This window comes from Chaetodon trifascialis, chromosome 10, assembly GCF_039877785.1.
Source record: "Chaetodon trifascialis isolate fChaTrf1 chromosome 10, fChaTrf1.hap1, whole genome shotgun sequence".
In the NCBI taxonomy this organism is placed as follows: domain Eukaryota; kingdom Metazoa; phylum Chordata; class Actinopteri; order Chaetodontiformes; family Chaetodontidae; genus Chaetodon; species Chaetodon trifascialis.
The window spans coordinates 23,312,652-23,322,650 of NC_092065.1; positions in this window are offsets into that span (position 1 = coordinate 23,312,652).

Below are 9,999 nucleotides of genomic sequence, written 5' to 3' on the forward strand. Positions count from 1 at the left end.
CACCCGTGAGACACCTGTCAATCAAGACAAGCTCGAGGCCAAACATACTTTAAGACACTTCCATCCATCTGTTTTTATGCTCATTTCTGTGCGCATTAAAGAAAACACAGTGTAAATTTGACAAAAAAAGGCAGAAATGCTGCAAAAACATTCTTATGTTTTCTGTTTGTTTGTGCATGAAAACACATATTTCCATCATGTTTCCTCCATCATTTCTCACTGTTTGAGGGTGGACTGGTGCTCCTTTAATGTCATCTTCCTCTGCAATGCTTTAATGGCACCCGACTGGAGAACTAGCTAGCTTTTTTTACACTCAACTCCTAATGTAGAGGATGGAAACATGCATTAATAAAAAATTTTGAAGATTTTCTGGAAATTTTAATCTGAGTCATCGCCTGGTAGCTACTCATTGAGCTGCAGCTTGTGGCACATTTCACTCAGGCCCATCTGTGCAATCCCAAGGCCAGACAGTTGGCATTAAACATTAAAAGAAAACTCTTTTTCAACATAAAATGGCAACATTTCAAAAGTCATTTATTTCAACATCATCTACACGTGGACGTATGGTTATGGTTAGGGAAAGATAACGACTGAGGTAAAAATAATCCACCTGTGGACTGTGATTGGACGAGAGCTCCGACCTCCACACCCGTCTGGGCACATCTGCCCACACTGGACGACCATCGTGCACTGAGAAATACTCCATTTTTAAATGTTCCTATTCAGGATACTGGGCCGAACCGCGAGCTTACACAGCGTCTGTTTCACTAGCACGATTAGCTTGTTAGCAAATTATCCAATCAGCTGGTGAACCGTCAGGTTTAACAACTGCTTTAGAGAAGGCCGCATGAAGGAACTTAGCAACAAACTGAAAAGAATCACATAATTGTTTCCTGACCTTTACCTTCTCTTACGTGCGTGTGTGTGTGTGTGTGTGTGTGTGTGTGTGTGTGTGTCCTGTCCTTGAGCAATGCCATTGCTTCTGATCTGAGACTGTAGGCCCATTTAAGGTTATCTCTGCCTGACGCTGCTGGTTTTGCCAGCTGTCTTGCGGCCATGACAACACACGCACACGCGCGCGCACACACACACACACGCACGTTGGAAACAAAATCTATGAAGCCACTGGGACAGATGTTTCAGTGTCAAACAGCTGGACACAGTTAGTCTTCAGCATTATTAACTGAAAGCTTCTCTAACACGTCCCCCAGCTTGAACGTGATGTCTTGATTTTGGGCTACATTTGTATTTTTCTCAGCTTGAGCGCCTCACATTCAAGACAAACGGACGTTCAGCAGGCCAAAGCCACGGGCACACTGCCACTGTGGACACAAACACACACATACACAAACTGGCTGAAGAATTGAGGCATATAGTTAAAGTGGGTTTTCCCCCTCTTAACGGAAGCGTCCACTCAGCACTTTTCTTCCCATCATGCTCTTCCCCTGGAACCAATCACAACACTGTCTCAATTTGTTTTACACAGGACGTCAGAGGAAGCCGGCCAGGTACAGTCTCACAGCAGCAGCAGCGTGTGTTGTTATTTATTGTTTGTGCATGTTTTCACATGGGGCCAATTACAGTTACACAGCGTGGGCATTCGCTCTGCTTGAGTGTGTGTGTGCACGCGTGTGCACGTAAGTGTGAGTTTGGGTGTATCTGTGTAGAACTGATGAGCCGAGATAGGTGGTGACTTCACCATCTGGAAATCTAGTCTGGCTCTCTCTGCGCAAAGAACTGCTGACCCATGATTCAACTCTTCAACTCTGCACAGAGCGGAGAGAGGGAGAGAGAGAGAGAGAGGGAGAGAGAGGAGGAGGAGGAGGAGGAGGAGAGCATGAGGGAGGCAGGAGGAGCGCTGCGCTAAAAGTGCTTGTCTTGAGAAGAAGAATCAGTGTGTCAGAATACTTTGTTCAGCCATCAACAAGGGTCCTGGAAATAAGAGTACATGTGCACATATGCATAAATACTCATGCAGGCGTGCACACACTCTCACACACACGCTCACACACACACACACACACACACACACACACACACACACACACACACTGAGTCTGCTGGCCTTTTTGCTCACACACATGACTTATGCTGTTTCCTTCAGAGCCAGACAGTGGCTGACGTGAAGGGAATAACGTGGATGTTGTGGTAATGAAGTGCGAGCTTGTATGAGTGACACACTCTTCTCTCTGCACAATATACCGCGGAGAGGACGCACATAGATGTAAAATGTGCACATGCAGTAGACAAATGCAGCGCATGTTCTGCAGCTTAGCGTTCGACAGGAAATGCTGACCGACACAACAGATGAAGAAAGTCACAGCATTAACACTTCATGTGTGCGTCTTTAGCTCAGTGACACAGGAAGTGACATGTTTGATGTTTGTGGTGTGTTAGTTAGAGCAAAATCTCTGAGGTGTAACAACTGTTAGTGTGTCAATATGCCGATTTGAAGTACTGCTTTAAGTATTTTTTAGTGCGCTTTACAATCCAAGGACCGAGGCTGGTCTATCCATTCACTTTGTACCCTTGGTGTAGCAAATACTGTAACGTCCTCACAGCCTCTCTTCTTTCAGTTTCAGAGGAGTTGACTGTTGAACACAAGGACACGTTTGTGTCTTTTGTTCTGTGTTTTGCTGATAAATGTACACTGATCCATCATGATAAGCCCTGTGATCTCTGATAGGACCCAGGCTGAGAAATAAGCCAGCAGCACCAAGACGGGCAGCCACAGGGACATGTCAAAGTCAGCATGCTGCTCTTCCTCCCCTCCTCTTTTTTCCATCGTTTCTTATTCATTCAGCAGGAACGCATACACACAGATGCATAGAGGAAGACAATCGCACACCCCTCCACTCTCCATATTAACATGGCTGCCTTCTGTCCCAGAGGAGCGCTCAGGCATCTGACCAGTCGACCAATCTGGTTTGAAGATTGATGGCCCCCGCGGCCAATGGAACACATTCCTGCTCAATGAACAACAAATTATCTTCACATGAAGACTCGACTACCTTACCCCCAGTGCTTCCTCTCGAAGCACAGAGATCCCAGTGACCCGGGAAATATTTTGTTTTTCCATACGCGGCACACTCATGTTAAGGTGGAGCACCTTTAATTTAAGGACTACATCACCGTCACTCTGTCTCTTCTTATCTGTTTTTCTCTCTCTAATTCCACGCACACAGACTGGAAAGAAACCCCTCTATTGCACAAGTAGCATTAAGTTTCACAAACTCTGTACATGCAAAAAGATGTGAAACACTGCAGGCCTTTTAATGAAAGAACTAATTATAGGATTTACAACATTATTCGGCATGTCAGAATGTTTTTATGTAAATATTGTAAAAGATGCACTCATTCAGTGACAGATCAGTAAGTTGTAATGTGTGAATGTGCATTAATGATCTTATTAATTATGATGCACAGGTCTGAGTTGGGCTTCTGTGTACCCAGACAGTTCCACGCTGCTTTTCTTACAGACATGCTGTGTGTCCATCCTACATCCTCCGGTCTGAGCTATTTGCTGATATGAAGGAAAAATGAGCTCTTCTACATGCAGCTCACTAATGATGTATGTATAGTTTTGTTTTGACCAAATTTCCAAGACAGAAGTGCCATTTTTTGATAATTATGACCAAAAAACCCCCCAGAACAAACAAAATGCTGAATTTAAAAATAGTGGAGCAAAGAGCTCGTATGGTCCAGTGTTGTGTTCAACAGTTTCCAGTTGCTCTCTCGCTCTTACTATGCTGTCAGTCTTGGCCATATTAAACAGCAGACCTCGAGCTGAACAATGGAGAGAAACTGCACGTCTCTCAAAGACACACCCTCAGTAACTTCCACAAACCACCGTTGTGACGTTAGGAAATGAGCATTTTGATATCAGAAGGCGAAGCGAGAGAAGAATACAGCTGGTTACAACACGAAAGAGAGTCCAACAGACGAGAAAACGCTCATCTTGTTTTATGCGTTAATTCTCAGAGGAAAGAGGGGAAAAATCTTTAAACTGTCCAGAAAGGGAGTGTCGGGGGGAGGTAGGATTATGAAGAAAAATGAGCTACTGGTGTTACGAAACTGAATCAGCAACAATTTCAGTTGGACACTTTGCATATGAAAGTTGGCTGAAAGTGTGCACATTTCCACTGTCGCACTCCCTAGGTTTGATGATTCACAGATTAGAGGCATGGAGAGCGAGGCTGAGGAGAGGTTATGCACTGGTCACACACAGAAAACACAGGTTAACAACAGAAACATCATGGCCATTTCAAGTGCCAGGCAGGACACTGCACACAAAGCAACTCTCTGCAGGCGTATTGAGTCACAAGCCAGAGCTGGAATGAACTTTTTAAGCTTTCAGACATTTTTTTTCCCACCAACTATGATAATTAATGGCTGTGAGTGAACTAAGTGACCTTCAACCTCTGAATAATGTTTTCTTTGGTCAATGTTGGTCTCAAATTTACAAGCCGCAGAGGATAGAGACGCTCCCTGCAAACACAGGTGGTGAGCTGGATTCCACTGGACTCTCTATCTGTTTGAGTAAACATCAGCCACCTTGCAAATAAAATTAAAGAGAGCACTTAAGGCTTGGTCTTCGTCAGCGGATGTGGGACCACATCCAAGAAAGAAAGATATTGAGAGAATGGTAGTACCAGCTGCAGTCTCAGCGAGTGAAATACACTGGTATTCATGCAAGCTCAAATCAACTACAAAGGCGCACACATGCACAAGCACAAATACGCAAAGGAGAAAGAGTTATGGCCTGCAATAACTCTCACCCGCTGGAACTGAGTGGGATGAATCACTAATACGTTTATGCTCCATTTTGCATCGTATTCAGTTGTGGACCAGTTATATGTATTGATATCAAACCAGACGCTACAATAAAAACAACGCTACACGTGATGGCACTTGCAGAAAAACTAAAGAATACAAAAGTGATAGATTTTATCCATCCTGTAAAAGTGTTTTTAACAAGTCTTATTTTAGCTTAGCTCTCCTTTTACACTACGATAGCAGGGAGAGCAAACTAATACAGTAAAGCTGTGGGCTGGATAGCTGAACAATGAGCTGCAGATTCAGGTTCTAGTTGTAGACACACACACAATACTCCACTATTATCCCAAATCTTACAATTCCATATTTGATATGGGTCATGTAAACAGCACATTCCAATTCCAGTTTTCTGAATTAGGCTTGATTCCAAATGGAGTGTTTTCCAATTAAGACGTGGATATGCTGATATTATTCAGGTTCTGGGAGCATTCTTTGGATGTGTTTGCAGTTTTGCATCTTGTTTGCTTATTCTGTACATGTACAGACAAACAAAGAAGCAACTATTTGTGATTTTCGGACAAGTTAAGTCTTAAAGTTATTTCTTGACAAACACCTCAATGACCACAGACCTAGCATCCTGCTTGCAGTCACTCGCAGGTGGGAGTTGATCCTGCAGCCACTGCAGAGGACTGACAGCCTCAAAACACGGGGGGGCACACCCTACCAACTGAGCTACCCCACCATCAAAACTTAACTTTAACAAAAACAGTAAACGGTCGTTTCAAAATTCCGGATTAAATAAATGTACATGTGAAAAAGTTTAAAGGTGTAAGTAATATTGTTGAACTCTTGAGCGAGCCAGGCTAGCCGTTTCACCCTGTTTGCGGTCTTAATGCTAAGCTAAGCTAACCATGCTCTGGCACCAACTGATTTTTTTTCTTCATCTTTGGCCATTTGGGAGCAGTGGAACAAGCTATAAACACAACACTGACAGATGCGAACATGTTAGCAACACTTACACCTTTATACACTTTTCAACTGGCAGAAATCAGTTAGACAGCTATGTTAGATCGTCGTTAACTTCATCTTTCATTTCAAGTTTGGGGGAAATGTACAGCAGGTTTATTGGAGCCTTTGGTGATTTTTTTTTTTTTTTTTTGCCAAAAACAGCTGTCTGCTGCTACTGAAAACAAGGTTAATGAGAGCGGTGAGACTGAATCAAAACAGCAAAGGTGCAGATCATAAATTCCAAATAATGAGCTGAAAGCTAAAACTGCAGAGCTGAGAGATAATTCTCGGTGGGTTCATGACAAAGAAGAAATCCTTTCATGTGGCATTTTATAGGTTGAGCCACTAATGACATGAAAATATTGATGATTGCAGCTTTAAAGCACAGGCATGAGAATAATAGATCCTCTCATCTCAGTCTTGGAAAGGAAGCAAATAAGCATCCCAAAACGATTCCTTCTGCAAGTAACACAATTTGTTGTATCTTAGTTATGGATTTGTAAATGATGCTTGAACATCTATTGTTTCATCAGGTGGCAGACATCTCATTTTCTTCTGAAAATGATCTTAGCCAGTGCAAAGGAATAATGAATATCCTCCTCAAATGACAGCAATAATTTCCTGTGCTCTTGTGGAAGAGCTGATTTCCAGAAACAAATGATTTTGTCAAGGCAGATGTGAAAAAGAGGACAGAGGGAGAGGTAGAAATGTACGGAGACAGTCAAACACACACAGATGTGGGCTTGCTATGTGCAGGCTGTGTTAAGCACACGCTCTGGTTGCTGCAGACAATTCTTCAAAGATACTATCTGTGTCTCTGAGCGGATGGCTGAGGAAAGAACTTCTAAATCAGCATGTATATATATATATTTTCAGAGTTGAATACTGGAGCAACAAATCACAGCTCTCTCCTTAATATCCTGCCAAATCCACAGACACAATCTGAAGCTGCAGACATGAGTTAATATACATCTGAAAATAGATCCAAACATGTGACCCACTTGAGATGCCTTTGATTTAACTCAACAGACACTTGAAATAGTCTGATGCTAACGGCCTGAAAAGAACTGGTGATTCATCAGTCTCCTGTGAAATATTCTATTAACTGTGGCTTTGCGTTGGTCATCATACCATCCATCAATTAAAACAAGACTGTAGCCTGTGGAGACCTTGTCCTCGTGTAACTTACACTTTTGAACCACGTATACTGCGACTCTACATGATTACATTAAACTTTGGGAAGACGTCTGTAGGTGGTGTTTGGCCTTCGCGCAGGTCACGTTCAGAGGAAGCGCAGATACTGGAATGGAAAAAAAACTACAAAACAGACTTCATATAAACACACAAAACCAGAATTGGCTCTGGTCTGATAAGGATAGTCTAAGGGTAAAACAAAGGTTATAAATAGGAAGAACGAACAAACTGAGATCAACGTGTGACCCTTCCTAAGTTTCTTCAGGTGGTGTAACAGCCTCTGATAACTGTCCGTGCCCCAAACACATAAAAGAGCAACAAAAAGAAAGAAAGCACGAACGTATCAGCCCTTGTGAGCGCAGAGGATCAGAAATAGTAAAGCGTGAACAGTGAAAGTAGCCCAGGCGAGGCCACAGCAGGATGGCTTTTAATGATGTGCTGCAGGCTGTCACAGTAACCTCTGATTCACATACACATGCACACATATTGTATACGCTGGAGCAGCATGTCCACCATACCTTAACAACTGAATAGATCGATTAGCAATGACTCCCAAAATGAGATACCTGACTGTTGTTGAGTGTCCCGGACCTTCATTGTCACGTGGTTAACGTTGCCGGAGTGTGCTTACAGTAGGTTTAGGCACCAATAGTAATTGGTTAGCTTCAGGCAAAGATCATGGTTTGGGTTAAAAACCTAACATCGTTAAAAACGTTACTTAAGTAAGTCTGTCCATAAAAAATAGCACCTACACACGAGGTGGCACGGTGTGACTGTGTGGTAACACGGTCGCCTCACAGCTGGAAGGTCCCGGGTTCGATGCCCACCTGGGGTGCTGTGGGCGCCGGGGGCGTGTCCTCCACCATGCCTTCGGTGCCTGCTGCTCGAGGAAAGGGGCCTTTCTGTGTGGAGTTTGCATGTTCTCCCCGTGTTCACCTGGGGTATCCTCCATAAAATATACACTAAAAACATGCAAGAAGATCACCACCTGACCAATGGTGACAGGAAGGAACTGGGTCCCCGGGCGCCGCTGTTGGCTGGCAGCCCACCGCTCCTGTTCTGCCATGGAGGAAGGACTTTACCAGGATGGGTCAAACGTGGCGTGTGCATGTAATGCATGTGGTTGCATGGAGTGATCAATAAAGTACGCCTCTTCTTCTCCTTCTTCTCTTCTAGCATGTTGACGTGAGCGCAATGATATTTTTACATTATGACAGAAATGATGAGCAAACCTACAAAGCTGAGATTTAGATTGTTAAAAACCAGAATTATCCTTTAATAAGAGATCAACAAAGATATTCCTTTCAACAAATGCAAATATAATAAAAGAACAGTTTGATATTTTGGGAAATATGCTCATTTTGCCTCTTACTGAGAGATAAATGAGAAGATTTATACCGCTCTCGTGTCTGGACGGTGAATATGTTGCCCAAGGCAGCAGTTGGCTAGCTTAGCTTAGCATAAAGACTACAAACAGGAGAAAAGAAAGAGAAAATGCTTAAACACATTTCCCAAAATATCAAACTATACTTCTAATTATCCATCTGGGTTCAATGGCATCTTAATTGACAGGCAAATGATGCCACATTGAAGAAGTTCCACATCTCAAATCTTGAGCTACAATAATAGAATAAACAGCACAATATGTATCTTCTGCAAACATATACAGAAATATACACGCTTATCTGCAGTATAGACAAAAATATGAAGGCACTCAACATACAGTGCACGTAGAAAGAAAAAAAACAAAACACTTAAGTCTGCATCCTCCCACCCTTCTCCAGTGGACTAACTACTTGCCTCTCAGGCTCCAGTGATCTAACATCGCCCTCCATCTTCATCTTGTCCTTGTCACCTGCTCATAATGAGCCAGTGTCAGTCAGCCAACCAGCACAATAAAGTAGCTAACAGGGAGACAGAGCGGGGCAGATGACCCCGCTGGCAAGAAAACTGAGAAAAACACTGAAACAGATATCAGCCAGAGGAAGGACTGCGTATGAGTGTGCTGGGTTCACTGGCTGGTCAATTGAAAGTGTTTCACAAAAAGGACAAAAAAAGCAACATTCTTGGCTTGCCTCCACATAAAAGAGGGGTTTCATTACAAGAAAAGGTTTAATCTCGTAAACCATGAAACTCTGTCCTTTCCTGTGCTCCCTACTTCTTCTCAACGAGATTTATGCTGTTTCAATTATTCTAGTAAATTTAAACTGCTGTTTTAAACCTCCAACCTATTGTTGTGGTTGGGTGTAGTTCTCAGCTGACGTTACGCATACTGCTATGAGCACCTTTAGCCAGCAGGTTTATCTGACTTTACAGCCGGAGTTGTCAAATTCTCAGGTCAAGCCACTGCTGGCTTCAGACCCAGGATTCACCTTTACCTTTGAATGTTTTCAAGTGTATTTCTTATTTTTGTGACTACACAGACAAGGTCAAATCTCCACTGTAGATTCGCATTTCAAAATTTTCTTAAAGCGACATCCTCTATTGAAGTTCCCATATTGTAGAAAGCGAGATTTCCTTATCTTTTTGATCATTAAGCAGGTCTAAGTGCTGTTTAAATACTGTGAAAACATCAAAAAGCCCAATCCACCGAGGAATGCATTCAGCCCTTGTTCAGAAACTCTGCCTTTAAACGAGCCATTAGGACTTCTGTGATGTCACAGCCATGCAGTCACCGCCATCAGCCACGCCCCCCGGCACGGCATTGGTTGTAAAAACTGTGGCAGAGCTGATGCATAAACATGGTTGGTTACGCCTGCTCAGGCTTGTGAGAGCTGGCCAATCAGAGCAGACTGGGTTTTTCATGAAGGGGGTCTTAAAGACACAGGCACTAAAACAGAGCGTTTCAGACTGAGGGTAAGTGGAGGTGCTGCAGCAATGGACAGTGTAAGAAAAACTGTGTTTTTTAAAACCTTTAATAAAAGGATGAACCTGAAAATGATCATAAAATGAGATCTTTAACAGATTATCTCACAGATAACGTAACAATCCAAATGTTTTATGCTCTGGTTGTGTTTTGAT